Source organism: Pangasianodon hypophthalmus, chromosome 4 (assembly GCF_027358585.1).
Source record: "Pangasianodon hypophthalmus isolate fPanHyp1 chromosome 4, fPanHyp1.pri, whole genome shotgun sequence".
Classification (NCBI taxonomy): domain Eukaryota; kingdom Metazoa; phylum Chordata; class Actinopteri; order Siluriformes; family Pangasiidae; genus Pangasianodon; species Pangasianodon hypophthalmus.
Genome location: NC_069713.1, coordinates 6,098,993 through 6,115,155, shown reverse-complemented (window position 1 = coordinate 6,115,155; position 16,163 = coordinate 6,098,993). Strand labels below are relative to the sequence as shown.

General features: G+C 38.3%; 1 protein-coding gene across 1 annotated transcript in view; it reads left to right on the top strand.

Moving 5' to 3' along the window:
- The window catches only part of adcy1b (adenylate cyclase 1b), an 87,573-nt gene that overhangs the window by 29,317 nt on the left and 42,093 nt on the right, over positions 1-16,163 (top strand). The window lies entirely within an intron of this gene.

The window sequence follows — 16,163 nt, the reverse complement described above, 5'->3', positions numbered from 1 at the left end:
TTAGATCTCTTACATAAAAAGCTCTTAGTGTAAATGAAACTGTAACAGATTAGATTTGATGTAATGTACTAATGTACTTTAATGTACCAAAAGGATACCAAGTGCCCTAAAGGAGGCTAGCCCTCTCCGGATACAGCTGTATGCACCAACCTCGTGTAAATGGCTGAGGATGAGGCATCACAGCTCTTTATAATGATACTCTAGGTATTATTCAGAACTCTGGATATGCGTTTAACTCATGTGAGGTCCTTTGGATTAACATAATGGAGAGAAAAGTAGGTACACTATATGGTCAAAAGTATGTGGACGCCTGGCCATCACACCCATATGTGGTTCTTCACCAAACTGTTGCCACAAAGTTGGAAGCACACAATTGTATAGAATGTCTTTGTATGATGCATTACAATTTCCCCTTTACTGGAACTAAGAGGCTCAAACCTGTTCCAGCATGACAATGCCCCTGTGCACAAAGCGAGCTCCATGAAGACATGGTGTGTGAAGGTTGGAGTGGAAGAACTCGAGTGTCCTGCACAGAGCCCTGACCTCAACCCCACTGAACACCTTTGGGATGAACTGGAACACTGACTGCACCCGAGACGTCCTCACCAACATCAGTACCTGACCTCACTAATGTTCTTGTGGCTGAATGATCACATTCACAATGATAACAGCAAAGCGGGGATTAAATCTGGATGCTCAAAATGCACATATGGGTGTAGATGTCCACAAACTTTTGGCCATATAGTGTATTTTCACTCATTAGCATATACAGAGTCTTACTCTGAATTTCTACAGGAATTCATTAGAAAAGATAATAATTATCAGACAAAAATTATTCTCTAGAACCCAGTGTGTATGTGGGAAGGAGGATTTGGGAGATAGGCAGACTTTTTATGGAGCTTCGTGCTTCCTTTTATTTTTATTTTTCCACGAACTCTTTTGAGCACTTCCTTCTCATGAACACACACAAACAGTTCAGATCAGCTCAGCTCTCAGTCTCTCATTCACAGCTTTCTCCTGAAAGGACAAAAAAAGCACACATAAGTAATCATCACATTACCTGCTGGTTCAACCTGCCTCCTCTCCGTCCACGGCCGACGCTCGACCACTCCCCCGCTGCCACATATTCATTTCATAATCCAAAAAAACCCTCCGAGAGCAGAGTTTGTGTCTATACTACACTCAGTGGGAGCTGCTCGAAATAAAACAGGGTCCACTCACTGCAACAGGCACAGTCTCCATCTAATACTGATATTTGGCTAAGATATAGAAACATAGTCACACTACCCCAGTTTGAAATAATCTCAGACCACTACTTCATTTCATTTGCACTGCATCTAAGTCATCATAGTGTATATGAAGTTCTCTCAATATCATATTAAAGCTAAAATTATGCTAGTTAGTGTAGCCAGCTTTATTAAAAATCTCCCAGGTTTATTGACTCTGATTGGTTTACCCTGAAATCCAAAAGAACTTGATCAAGTGACTGATAGCTTAGAGCCAATGTTTCTCTTCAAGATTCAAGATTCAAAGCGTTTATTGTCATGTGCACAGTGAGGAAAACCAAGTTTCCCTGTACGATGAAATTCTTTCTTTACTGTCCACATTGAATGCCAAGATAAATGCAAACTATGTAAAAAAATAAAATAAGAACAGACATACACATACATACAAACAAACATAATAAAGTGTAGTTATGTTGCAGAAGTAGAAATATAGATTATGTATATAGAAATATAGACTATGTACATCTGTATGTGTGAGTGTGCAATATTGACTTGTGCAAAACAATATTACAGTACATGTAGTAACAGTAATGTGTTCACATGTAGCAGTAATATGAAGTATATCTCTATGTGCAATATTGACTTACGTACAAAACAATAACAAATACAAAAACAATAGTACAGTAGCCTGTAGCAAATTGAGTGCAACTACACAATAACAATAGCAGATGTTACATTTAACAATGTGCAAATCGAAATGAAGCTTCTTGATAAGAAGATAGCAGCAGTAACATTTACAAATGTGCAAACTGAGCTGTAGCAGTTCAGTTCACTTATTCTATGAGATATGTGAGACTAGTCTGTGTCCACTGGCTACCCATTTAAAAGTCTAACGGCTGAGGGGAAGAAGGAGTTCCTTAGTCTGGAAGTCCTGCATTTCACACTCCTGTACCTCCGTCCTGAGGGTAGGAGTGTGAACAGTCCGTATTGTGGGTGGTTTGGGTCCTTAAGGATGGAGGCAGCTCTCCTGTAGACTCTGCAGAGAGGGCAGTGGAGTCCTGATGATCTTCTCAGCAGTCTTCACCACTCTCTGCAGACGTTCGCGATCCCTTGGTAGGTAATGTTGCCCCATTTAAAAGGAAAATTAAGGGGAAAAAGTTACCACCTTGGATTAATGATTAGACTCACCTTTTAAACCAGACCAAACAGAATATAAATGGCTAAACTGGTAGTCTCGCAGATTGCATGGAAAAAAGAGCATTGTCAACTCTCAGAAGCATCTACTGCTGCTAGATCATCATCTCTCTACCCTACTAGAAGACAACAAAAATAATTCTAGATTCTCATGCATACAGTATAGTTGGAATCAACACCGACCTGCAACAAAATAACAGTTATATCACACTTTCACTTTACATCGTCCAATGACAAATAATCAGATTCATATCAAACCTGTGATATTATCGAAAGGCCTGAAGTGGGTTTCGATTTGATCCCACTCCATGACGAGACAGCTGTCCGAGTTCGGAACGGCCAGATCAACATACGTCTTCTTTTTAGAAGTGGAAAGATTAGATTAATTTAAACAATCCAAGACACTGAATTAATTTAACTGATTTCCTGATTAAAATCAACAACATTTGTACTAGACCCAACAGTAATAACCTTCTCCCTTCCCAGTGGCTATATACATAAACCTTTTAAACTAGCAGTTGTCAAAATATTGGTTACAAAAAAAAAAAAAACTAAACCTATGTGAACTGTCAAGTTCTACCCTTTCTTTTATTGCCAAGGTCTTAGTTTGTAGCTCAGCAGCTGAGCTCATACATGCATATGAATCATAGACATTAAATCTTTCAGTCAGGATTTAGGTCACATCACAGCACTGAAAAGGTGCTGGCTAAAGTAGTAAATGACCTACTACTTGTTCAAGATCAGGTTTGAGCCTCCTGGCTGAGATTGTGTTGCTCATTCTACGTGCTGATTCTGATACCATAGAGTACCACAAGACTTTTATATATAAACTAGGAAATGCTTTGTTTTGAGTTATAAGAACAGCTCTTTCCTGGATCAGGTCTTATGTGACTGATCATTATTAGTTTGTAAATGTTAGTGGTGACTTCTCTATGTATTATATAAGTAGTCTGGTGTTCCACACGGCACTGGGACATTTCTTCATTCTACATATGCTACATCTGGGTACAATTATTCATGACATGATGTTAGCTTCCACTACTATGCTGATATATGTTTCAGCAAAGCCAGATGACAGAATCTAGATTAATTTTGTTGAGGAATGTTTAAAGGATATTAGAAACTGGATGCTAATTATCTTCCTCCTACTTAATTCTGACAAGCACTTCTACTTGGGCTACAGGCAGCTAGAAGTAAGCTTACAGTAAGTAGAAACTCTTGAAGGCCTTTCATTTACATCATGTGCAGACCTTAGTGTGATTATTTACTCCAGTCTGTCATTTGAAGCTCATGTAGATAATATTACTAGAATAGCTTTTTCCATCTCAGAAACATTGCTTAGCTAAGAAATATAAAGCTATTAAATTATGCAGAAAAACTAGTTTATGCTTTTATTACACCTGTGTTGGAATATTGTAATGCCTTGTTGTCTGGATGTTCCAGTAGTGGCATAAAAAAGCTCCAGTTAGAGCAGAACTCAGGAGCCAGAGTCTTTATTTGATCTAGAAATTTTGACCATATTTCCATCTTTTTATCCACACTACACTGGCTCCCAGTAAATTTTCACATTAATTATAAAATACTATTATTGACCTATAAAGCACTGCAGTACCTGAGGGAACTTCTGAATTATTATGATCTTCGACTTCTGCTTCGATCACAAGGTGCAAGTTCTTTATTAGTACCTAGAATAATGAGGACTAAAGCAGGGGGCAGAGCTTTTTCCTTTAAAGCCCCTAGCTATGGAACAGCCTTCTAATTAGTTTTGGGAAAATCTTTAATTCTAGGCTGGAAACATATTTGTTTAGTCAGGCAGTTTGTTAAAGAGATTTTCTCTTAGATAAAGGTGGAGATCTGGGTTTTCACTGGTATAGAGATTTCTGGTAAACTGGCATGTTTTGATGTTGTTATGCATTCTCTTTCATGTGATCACTCAGGTTTGTTGACAGTGGAGTGGAAGGACACTGATGTCCCAGGGTGCCCTCATGCCTATGTTACCTTCTGGCTCTGTCCTTTAATTATGCTGTCATCGCCGGCCCTGCCGAAGTCCCCGCAATACACTCTGATCACAGTATACACCCTTTTTTAACACCTAGTACATACCTATCATACCTAGCCACCTGTTCTCACTTCCCGTCAAGCTGTATGTGCACTCCTGCTGCTTGATGAGATGTTGGTTGCTGTGACACTATGATATGTATCCTCCTACTCTCTGGATCAGCCTGATTGATCCTGATTGCTCTACTCTGCCTTCTGCTGTTCCTGCTTCTTTACCTCTGAGCTATCTGCACTTATGATTCATCTTGTTGCTGCTCTAGATAATTTCACCTGGATACCGTAGAGATTTGGACTTTCCAACAACCGCTGTGCCTATGACTCACCTGTCCTGCTGAGGTGGATAACATTACCTGCATATGGTAGAGAGTTGCACTTCCTAACAACTGTGCTGTGATTACAATAAACTGTCCTGTAGTTATCCCAGGACTCCTATTCACAATAAGCTCCTGCTGAAAATTTCATGCCGAATGTATCCTTTTAAAACATTTAGTACTGTTTCCCGTCATTATATGGCTATATATTATAATGATTTATAATTATGATATTATGACCACTATCTGGTGTCACTCCTCTGGCTTCTTCCTTATATTGCCTTTGCCACTCTTGCCACTGGTTTGATAATTAGGACTCGAAATCTACATCTGGTTTTCTGTAAAGCTGCTTTTGTCTGTTGTTAATAGTGCCATACAAATAAAATGGAATTGAAAGCTTTTGGGCGTAATTGAACCACTCAGGAAGGTTGACTGCCAAGTCTTGAGTTCAGGTCCTAGAACTACCACATTCTTGCTTTTGACCCTCTACTACTCCAGTGGGTGACCCTGTATAATTCTAACATTTGCTTGAATAAATAAGTAATCAAGCCATATACATTCTTTAAAGTCATTTCCCTTATAAGGGAAATCTGTTAAAAACAGTCCCAAACCACACATGCAGATGATATAGCAACTCGATCCCCAAACGCAGTGCAATTCAATGTTAAGCCCTATTGAGAAGGAATTACTCAAAGTTCATTCAAAAACATAAACAAATTCAAACAGGAGTATAATTGGTCAAAGTCGAGTACATTTGTTCTGGCTGTCTCTCCATTTCTAGCCCAGTAAAAGTCTTAAAGTGCCTCATACTGTATATAGTTGACCTGTGGCAATTCTGGGCTGACTACTCTCATATGAGTTCTTAAATGTGTCAGCCCCAGTTTCTAAAACAGAAACTGACCAGAATTCTGTACCTGAGCACATTTTGAATATGATTAGATATACAGCTTTACTAGGCTTGTACTTTTTTACAGCTTCATTCACATTTCTTCTTTATTTGATTTAGAAGGAATCCTTGCTGCTGACTCTTTTTGTCTGGGCCACTGGGGGATTTCAGAAGCAGAACTCTGTAGGCAGGGTTGCGGAAAAGTCTGTCAGGAAACATTCTGCACAAATCAGTTTGAACTGAAAGATATTAACATTACTTGTGACACCATCAATATATTCTACCTTTATTCTGCTCCAAGTAGACCTCAAGGTTTCATAGGACCTGCTAAAGGCATTAGTTCTGTGGGTTGGTATTAGCCAGTAATCTAGTTAGTCTTGTTTTTTCTCTGGATTTCTCTAGACAAACTTGTGTGTCCAGTCAGTCACACATGGCTGGCGAGAGGGTGGGAAAGTGTGTGGGCAAGATGCAGGCCACCTGGTTGATGAGGACAGGCTCGAGAAAGTGTGCCAGGAACACGCGGTCCTCCTAATCACATCTTCATCTCTGCCAAGCAAAGCCCACTCTCATTCTCACACACTCTCTCTTTCTCAGCCCTCATCTTTCTCAGGCTCACTTTTTCTTGCTCTGTTTTTTCTTTGTCATCATTATTTTTCTGTGTGTCACTGCCTTGATCCTGTCCTTCTTGCATGCATTCTTATTCCTGTTATCTCTATCTCTCTTTGATCGTCATTCATTATAATTTCTCTGTATCTCTGTATTGTGTCTCTCACATATGCAAACTTTTTATATTATTATTATTATTATTATTATTATTAACATCAGAGAGACAGATTTAGCTCTCAGTTTCCCCACATCTTTTATCATTTCCGCATCTTTCTTTTTTTTCTTGTCTTCTTATTCTCTTATATTCTTTTTTTCCCATGTCTTTTTATTATTACCCAATCTTTGTCCCCTCTGTCATTACTGAAGAGTCATCCCCTGTGTCATTGCCCAATTTGACTCCTGTTTCATTACCAGATTACATCTACAGTGCAGCAAACTATCTCTCAAGACCTCCTCTCATTCATCACTTTCATCGTGATTGGCTCCATAACATCTGGTCATGTACCGACTGTATTCAAGAGAGCAAGACATTATCAGCTATCTACTGCTTACTTTTCCCCTTTCTACCTAAAATTTTAATCAGCTATCTCAGAATGATGCTAGTCAAACTGGCTTCAAGGTGAAACTCTCTACAGAAATCGTCCTTGTGGCTGGTGCTTATGAGCTTCATGCTGCTAGATCAGCCAAATTATCATCGGTATTAGTCCTTCTTGACCTCTCAGTAGCCTTAGACATGGTCAGTCACAAGACTTTCCTGTCCATCTTTATAAAGCTTGGAAATAGTTTCCCAGGATCGAAATGGATTACTTCCTGACTGGAGTGTCGGCCATAAAAGTGACATAGAACAGATCTATATCTGCTCCATGTAGACTCACTGCTGGTGTCCCACAAGGGTCTGTGCTAGATCCTCTTCTGTTCTGTCTCTTTACCCCCTCATATGTGTCTGTCATAAAAGTGACATAGAACAGATCTATATCTGCTCCATACAGACTCACTGCTGGAGTCCCACAAGGGTCTGTGCTAGATCCTCTTCTGTTCTGTCTCTTTACCCCCTCATATGTGTCTGTCATAAAAGTGACATAGAACAGATCTATATCTGCTCCATACAGACTCACTGCTGGAGTCCCACATGGGTCTGTGCTAGATCCTCTTCTGTTCTGTCTCTTATGGATGTGAGGACATATCCTTACATGGCTTTCATATCACTGCTATGCTGATGACACTCAACACATCCTCTCCTTTCTCACCTAATTTACATTAAATTTAACAGAAAGAAAAACCTAGATGCATACACAGTGTTCTTTGCTGTCCTAACTCTCATACTAACACCCCTTTAACAGGCCTTTAGTTTTATGGTATTCCTAGACCCTTTAGTCACTCTATATAAGATTGCCTTGCAAATGATGTAAATTTAATTACCTGATTTCTCAAAGTCTCAAATCAGAGTAAGCCTGGAACTGTTATAAAACCACAAAGGTACTAGTAATACACAAGGTAATGGGAATCAGACAACAAGAGGCTAACAATAAGAAGCAGGTGGTTAAAAAATGACCAGAGGTGTGGTCAGGGTGGTTCTGGTAAGACAGTAAAGAAAACAGGAAGCATACTGTTTATGTGCAAAAAAACAGTAAGTGAAACAGGACAAAAAGTGGAAGCATTTTTTGACAAAGATTAATATCTGGAATCAGATGATATGTGGCAAGAGTTAAGGCATGGCAGTTTTATGAGTTACATACTGGATCGTGGAGCAAGAGAACTTTCCATTGTTTAGATAATAAAACACACGACATATGTCCATTTATCATGCTGTCTGAGCTCATATTAGGGCAGCTGTGGTGCAACTGTATTGCATCAGTTCCCAGTTGAGGCTTGAGCATTGGAGAAAGCTAAAGAAAGTCTCCCCTTACACTTCCTAACTTTCACTACTTAATGATAAGGACAGAAAGAGAAAAGCCTGAGACTTAATGTGGAAAAGATGGCAGAGATAGAGTGAGCTGATGGAGATAGTAACCTGATCACATCTTTATGTCTGAGACTCTTTTTAATCTTGGCATAAAAAGGATCCTACAGCATGAGGTAATTAGTTAGAATATGGGTTTGGGGATAGAAGGTGACAATGTCCTTTGTTAAAAGAGCTATACATATAAATAAACTGAACATCTGTCTTAGAACAGTTTTAGAAATATTTCCTAGATTACAATTTTGCCCAGTTTTCTCCCATTCTTAGGGCCTCGTTTGATTTGCGGCTCGTAATTACTTATCCTCCGGGTAATTATGTCTTTTCTGTCACTTTCCAGTCGATACTCTGTCGCTTGCTTCCACACTCTCTCGCTTCATGAGGTAAACAAATCCCTCAGAAGTTTCCCACGTAAACCAAGCTAGTAAGCTAACTTCATTTTGATTCGATTAGCATCGACACACAACCAATCAGAATCAGTTCTGTGTATGCAGCATGGGAGCTTTTCACTATTGAGTGCCCAAGCAGGCCAACGAGTGGAATTTCAAACGCAAGAAATTTTCCCTGATTGGTTTGCGTTATTGTTTCTGCTTCTACTAGTGCTACTGCTACTAAGAGGGTAAGAGGGCAATGAGTGTTCACTTTTTCATCTGCGCAGGTCCAGAATTTAACTACAGAGGAAAAATCCTGAAGAAATCTGATGTCCCCAACTCTCATTCCACAGAAATCTGTCAATAATAATTATTTTTAAGGACAAGTTGTACCTTTTATCTGTTTATAGTTGCATTTAATGTTGTGGAACGCCCAGTAAAAGAAGTTAGTTCCTGTTATCACTTATGTTATAGGAGCTATAAACAGTAGCTCTCTCACTTTCTCTTGAAGTTAATAAGGGAAAGGAAATGCAGCTTGTTACAGAGAAACAGTGAAGTGCAAATTCCTCCATCCTTAGAGCTTGACTTCTGACTGTTTCAAAGCACTGATACTGGAGACTCCTTCCATAAATGTTAAATAAATGTCATCTTACAGAAAACTTATCATAACCCCATATAAAATATCATATAGTTTTCTTTGTAATCTGTTTATTATTAGCTTTATTTATTAGGTTATGTGGAGCGTCCACCTTGTCCGCCGTCCCCACCGTCCCCACCGTCTCCACAGTCTCCACAGTCCAAGTCCCTGTAACTTGTTTCTACAGAAAAGAAAATGTATTCCAACTAATGCGTTAATATAAATGTGTGATTTGCTCTACTGTGATAGAAAATGAATCAGCAGCTTCTGATTAATCAGAATTGAGAACTAAATGATACACATTTAGTCATTCTATCTGTATTGTGTGGAGCGAGTAGATGTTTATACAGAGTAATTAAATTTGGAGAGCTTTGTGTCAGTCCATAGTGTTTGTTGATTGCTGATTGCTAGAAGTCCTGCTGCATCTGTGCTTACACTAGCACAAATTGTAAACTCATTTAGTGTCATTTCGTGCCTCCAGCTTGGGCTTAGGAAGCTAAAAGCATTTAATAAAACACCGACAAAACTCCCTCAGTGAATTATCTTTTCGAAAGGCAGCATGAAATGTATTTAGATGCAAATGACCAAATCTTGGGGGGAATTATATTAATTACTGCTCCCTTTTTAATTATTTGCATACTGATTTTTTTTTGATGGTGAGACGTTTTTAAGTCCACAGGTGACATCAGGCAGAGCCCAGTGGTCTAGCTTAAAGCAGATTAGTGCTTCAGAATTAATGCTGAATTTGTGTGTGTGTGTGTGTGTGTGTGTGTGTTGATAACCAGGATCAAAATTTTAGTGCTAGTTGACATCACGATGCCGAATGTACTATATCGATTGCTAATTTTTTACTATTTTTCAATAAATTATCTCTAGTTAAATATTTTGGTTTACAAGACAGCCTGAGTTATATGTTCATTTCTGAATTACGCTACATGACACTATGCCATCAATGCAACAGTTGCGCTTTATCACGAACATAGCATGTTATTACTGAGTACTATTAATTCTTCTAACACTACTGCAGCTAGCAAGCTGATTTGGCTAGCAACGATTACAAGTAATCGGATTTTTTTTTCTTTAAAAAAAGAGGTTTGATTTTTTTATACAATCCACTGATTGCGCTCACTCAAATTTATATCATTTGTTTTGCACACATTTATATTTTAGCTAGATCAGATGTTAGCTTATGATACGTATGTCGCACATCTCTCGCTAAGACGATAAAGTGAAGTGAAGTGACTTGTGGCCAAGTATGGTGACCCATACTCGGAATTTGTGCTCTGCATTTAACCCATCCAAGTGCACACACACACAGTAGTGAACACACACACACCGTGAACACACACCCGGAGCAGTGAGCAGCCTTTTTTGCTGCGGCGCCCGGGGAGCAGTTGGGGGTTCGGTGCCTTGCTCAAGGGTCTCACCTCAGTCGTGGTATTGAGGGTGGAAGAGAGCGCTGATACTCGAGACTCGAACCCACAACCTTCAGGTTCACCTTCGGGTTGCAAGTCCGACTCTCTATCCATTAGACACAACTTGATAAACTATGTACGAGGTTTAAAAAAAAAGAATTCATAAAACCTTCCAAAACTACTGAGGTCTGGATCTCAGTGTCATCATAGCTAGATATGGACATGTCTGCATGTGCATTTGTGTCTCCTCTGTCTGGCCCACACCAGCGGGGTGTAATTGAGATTAATGGCTGCTTGTACTTATGACGAACGCACACACTTAGAGCCATGCCTTGTTCTTCTTCTGCGTTGGATATTTGTCCCTGCATGGTTGGTTAGATTACTATTAATAAGAGCTTTCCTTTTCATATCTCACATACATGCTAGTGTAAATGTCTTTGGGTGTATGAAAGGCACTTTTGTAAAGTTTAGCTTTCACTTGATCTGTTTGTTCTACTACTATTACTACTACTATCTTACCCTAGTCAGTTAGCAGATATTTAGTTGCACTTGTCATCTCTGCAAACAGCTAAATGCTTATATGTGTGGTGGCATGTTTCTCGACAGGACGTAAAGTTCTATCATTTTTACATTCTGGTGAAAAAGGAGAAAATCACATTTAAAGAAATTAAATTAAATTGTTTTTAAATCTCTACATTTCTAACCTAATCTACTGATGGAAGAACAACATTACTGAGAAACTGTACAGAATTATAACAATGGGAAATGAGGTTTTAATGTGATTATGAACATCATCCACATCAGTCTCTGTCTCATCACCTGAGGTAAAAGGCGACTCATGGCGTTTAAACGTGAGCCTCGTCACTATCTGTTCAGTCCACTGATCTCTGTTCACGCTAACATAGTTAAGATCTGTTAAAATGCCTCCTTACACAACAGGATCTTTTTTACGGTTAGAGAGTAGCCTAAATAAATATAATCGCCATGCTGGTTTGGTAAAGTCTATGTTTTGTTAATGTTAAAGTGCAAAAGTATATTATTGGGCGGAAAAAGATTGGCCAGAACATGTTTTTTTTTTTCTAGACTCGTTTTCCCAACACACAAATTGGAGTTAAGTTGGTGGCCATTTTGGATCAAAGCATCTGCCAAATGAACATAAATGTAAATGCATTATTGTTATTATCTATTCACATTTCCAAGCTTTTCTGGTGGATGATTAGGCAACATTCAATAACTCAATCAACTCAAATCAAGACAATAACTCCAAATTTTAAGCTAAATTATATGAAAAGAGCTTAAACTACATGTTGTTAATTGCTTGTCACTGAGACAGTGCCTTGATTTTGCTGTAACTGAGAATTTTTACACTTACCACGTGCTATACCTTTTTTTATGACAGTGTACATTTAAAAATGACAAAATTGTCAGTAAATCATTGTATTGTGTGCAGTATGAAATGTATTCTCTCCGTCATGCGTCTCCATTTTCTCACGATTCAGTGTTGAGATTTGAAGGCTTCGAATTGTACAAACGCCTCGAGTGTGACTAAACAGCAGAAGGCACAGACGCTGCTCACGGTCGCACTTGACCAGCTCACTTCCAGCCTCGGCGTGTTGTTAAAATACGCCTGGCACATTCGAGTGGTTTCCCCGCTATAACACACCTGATTCCACTCATCTCTGAGTTCAGACAGGTGATTTAAAGCAGGCAGATTCAGGAATCTGGTAATGTTGTGTCTTTTCAGGGATGGGGATTAGTCTTTGTGCACAATTCATAGTCTAGAATTCACATAATAGATTGTAAAATCTGCTCATATTGTCATATGTTCAGATGTAAGCTGTGGTTAGCTGAGTAGCTGAACTGGCTGTGTGAAGTGACTTAAATGAACTTAAAATTGGAAAAGTCGAGTGGTGCACTTAGCTAAGAAAGTTTGAAAGGTGATGCAAAAGGCATGATCCTTCACTTCACTGCCTAATAAAAAATGCAGCTTAAGCCAAATTTACACTGGGTGATTTTTTGGCCTGATTTTTAAAGAATTGTTCAATCACAATTTAGTGACCTTTCAACCCCAGTTAGTGCCACTGTAACCGAAAACAGCTTCTGGTATTGGTGGAAATGTTTTATTAAAGTTTCAGCGCTGCTATGACACTTAGGTAAAAGCCACCAGTAGGACGGCAGCAAACGCTGGAAATAAAAAGCTCATTCAAATGCGTACATCGGTTCCACGTGATTGAATAGAGTTACATTAACACAATTTGTTTCTGCACAAACAACAAAATCTGATTGCGTATTTGTGAATAAACCCCATGTCGCTAGTGTCGCGAGACAGCAACATTTCCCGCTGTGCTATTACACCACACGTTTCAAGCAAACTCGTTTTAATACTAGTCATTTCTTCGCATCAGTGCGAACATCCTCACAAGATTTCATAACATAATTGTATCACGTTATAAATTTTGTATAAGCAATGAAATCAAGGTTTGATGAGAATTCATGTTTTTATGTAAATTATATGTAATATGTTCTCTTAAATCTGACCAACTGCATATTCCCTGAAAAAAAAAACAGTTTATTCGAATATGATTCAAATACTGTATCTACGTCAGTTCCACGTGAATATATTGGTTTGAATGAACACAATTAGTTTTCACACAGCCAACGTGATTTGATTATGTATGAATTTTCAAAGCCCTAGAATAAAATCAAACTCCACATAATAACCCAAGCTCAGGATCAAACCCAGCTACGTTACAGCTACATTACCCACTGTACTATTACGTGATTCAAGCAAGTTAATAACGCTAACATCCTCGTGACATTTTATAACATAATAGGATCACGTGAATACTACGTGAATTGATCATAATTCAAAATAGTCGAGTAGTAGAACCTCGTTTAATTTTAGCATAAGCAATGAAATCATGTTTTGATGAGAAAGTAAATATTTTTATGTAAAATATACATGATATATTCTCTTAAATCTGTCCACTTCTTCCCTTTTATCAGTGTAGGATGACGATAAATTCACGTTGTATAAAAGCATCTGTAAAATAAGTTAATGTGTATGTAGGTTATCCTTAACCTCTTGCATCTGAAAATAGTTAAATGGAAAGTGGAACGTTTGGAGAAAATTGTAATGCTTTGGGAAAATAATTAGGCTAGCTTTATACTTTATGGATACGACATAAAGCATTGTTCATATCATCACCTGTGTAGCTTTTGTGCAACAATCAAACAGTTACTGCGACACTTAGATACTCATATACAGTATGTCATATCAGATATCGTTCTCCCTATGTACTGTAAACAGCAAAATGGATTTTGTGTATTATTTACCAAATAAGTTACACTGTTTATACACTCAGCTATTGCAGTGAATTGTGGGATGTCATGAATGCACCGAATCAGATAGAATGAAACAGACAGAACTCCCAAAATAGTGCGCTATACAGTGAACAGGGTGCTGTTTTTGGACATACAGATGGTTTGTTCAGTCTTCAGCTGACAGCCAACGTGCCAAACGAACGCAGGATACGCAGGACAACCATCTGGAATCAAAGAATGTTGGAGATCCTTAAGAAAAATCAGCACTCTTTGGAAATCAGGAAGTACTCATCACTTTGACAAGGCTCCAGCATGTAGATCTCTGACCAGCTGCTAGTTCAGTCTTAAAGTGGCCATGAAACGGCTTTGGATGAGACGGTTGGAGCGTTTCAAAAGGTTTGACTGATTTCCACAACAGCCAATACCGTCTGAGATACCCCACACTTCCTCCCGAATCTGAAGCAGCTCAACTGAGTGGCTATAAAATACCATCAAGAGTGTAAAGAGGTTTTGTAGGATTTCTCACTGACGGTTTGCCGGTTGCTAGTCAGATTTGTTAGTCTTTCCATTTTCCTCCACAACAGTGTAAAAGACCGTACTTTAAGATGAGGCAGTAAAATAAAACTGTGTAGAAATTAGTGTTGTTATGCAAACAAAAATAAGATAGATAGATCTGAATTTTAAAAGCAGTTGAATTCTTAATAAAGAAATGTAAACAGTGTTAAATTCATAGCATTGAAATATTTAACTTCAAAAACCCAACATTTCAGAGATTTCAGAGTGTTCAGAGATTTGCATTTTAAAATCGTGTTTTTTTTTTTCAATTTTAAAATTTTTTTAAGCTGCTTATTTCCAGATTCAAGCAGGCAAATGCTTTTTGGAAAAAAAAAAATAAATCAAGCATCAAAGTGAATTTTGTAAACTGAATTTGACTGAATAAGAATGTCTGAAAACTGAATTATTGGATCTGAATATGTGAACATAAAATGAATTTAAAATTTTAAGTTTTTGAACAGTAAAATAGCAAATAAATACGAATGTGTGGTTTTCAAAGTCAAGTATTTCAGTGCTATGAATTCCAATTTCATCATTAAGAATTATATTTTTTAACATTCAAATATTTGTCTGTTTTTTTTTCCTTTTTCTTTTTTGCTTCCATACTTTCTGGACAAATCGCACAGACACTAATGTTCCTCAGTATCTCCAAATGCTCACCATGTCTCTCTCTCTCTCACACACACACACACACACACACATTAGTTGGAGATTAACTGTGTATTGGAGCACACACACCATCAGAGTCAGTGCAGCCTGTGATGTACTTGTACATATTTGAGTTGAAATCAGAAATCTTTTCACCGCACGTGGGAGGATTTGGAAGGAGAATGACACGCAGGAAGCTACACAAACAAAACTACACAAACGACTCCCTTACAGAAAAACCACATGAACTTCACCTGGTGTTTTCACATGTAGGCCATGTTTTTTTTCACATGCATCTTTCATACATAGAGAATGTGATTATTTTTACATGAATAATTCTTTTTTTGCATGCGATCACATTCTTCACGATATCACGTGTTTCGTTTGCATGTTCAACTTCAGGACATAACGTGATGAAATTGACCTTCACGGTTTTTCACATTTTCTTTGGAAATGATAACCGCTAAAATCAAAATATATTTTTGTAGATTTTTTTTATACCTACTTATTTGTGTCCACCAAGCTAAAACACCTATTTCGATTTCATGGAAACTTTAACTTCCCCACCCCAATACACACACACACACACACACACACACACAGTTGTGAGAATTTAAAGCGAAGGCGTGTGTGTCGGACAACAGTGAGTTGATGAGATTGTGAGCTCTTGACACTCTCAGACCATGAACACACACACACACAGTAGCAGTGGAAATTGAATGAGGTCATTAACTAGCCCAGTTTAGCCCCAGTGTGCGTGCGTGTGTGTGTGTGTGTGTTTGTGTGTGGGTGTTTTTATGTCCTTCCCGCTGTCCTTCAGTAACTTGGAACCAGAAGACACATATAGCAGTCAGTAATGTTAGTGCGGAGGTGTGTTTAGATTTATGATTTTAAAACCTCACTCCATTAAAACCACCATAAACCAACTTGTGTGTAGGTTTGCGACAATGCGTTACACACACTCTGGGAAAATTT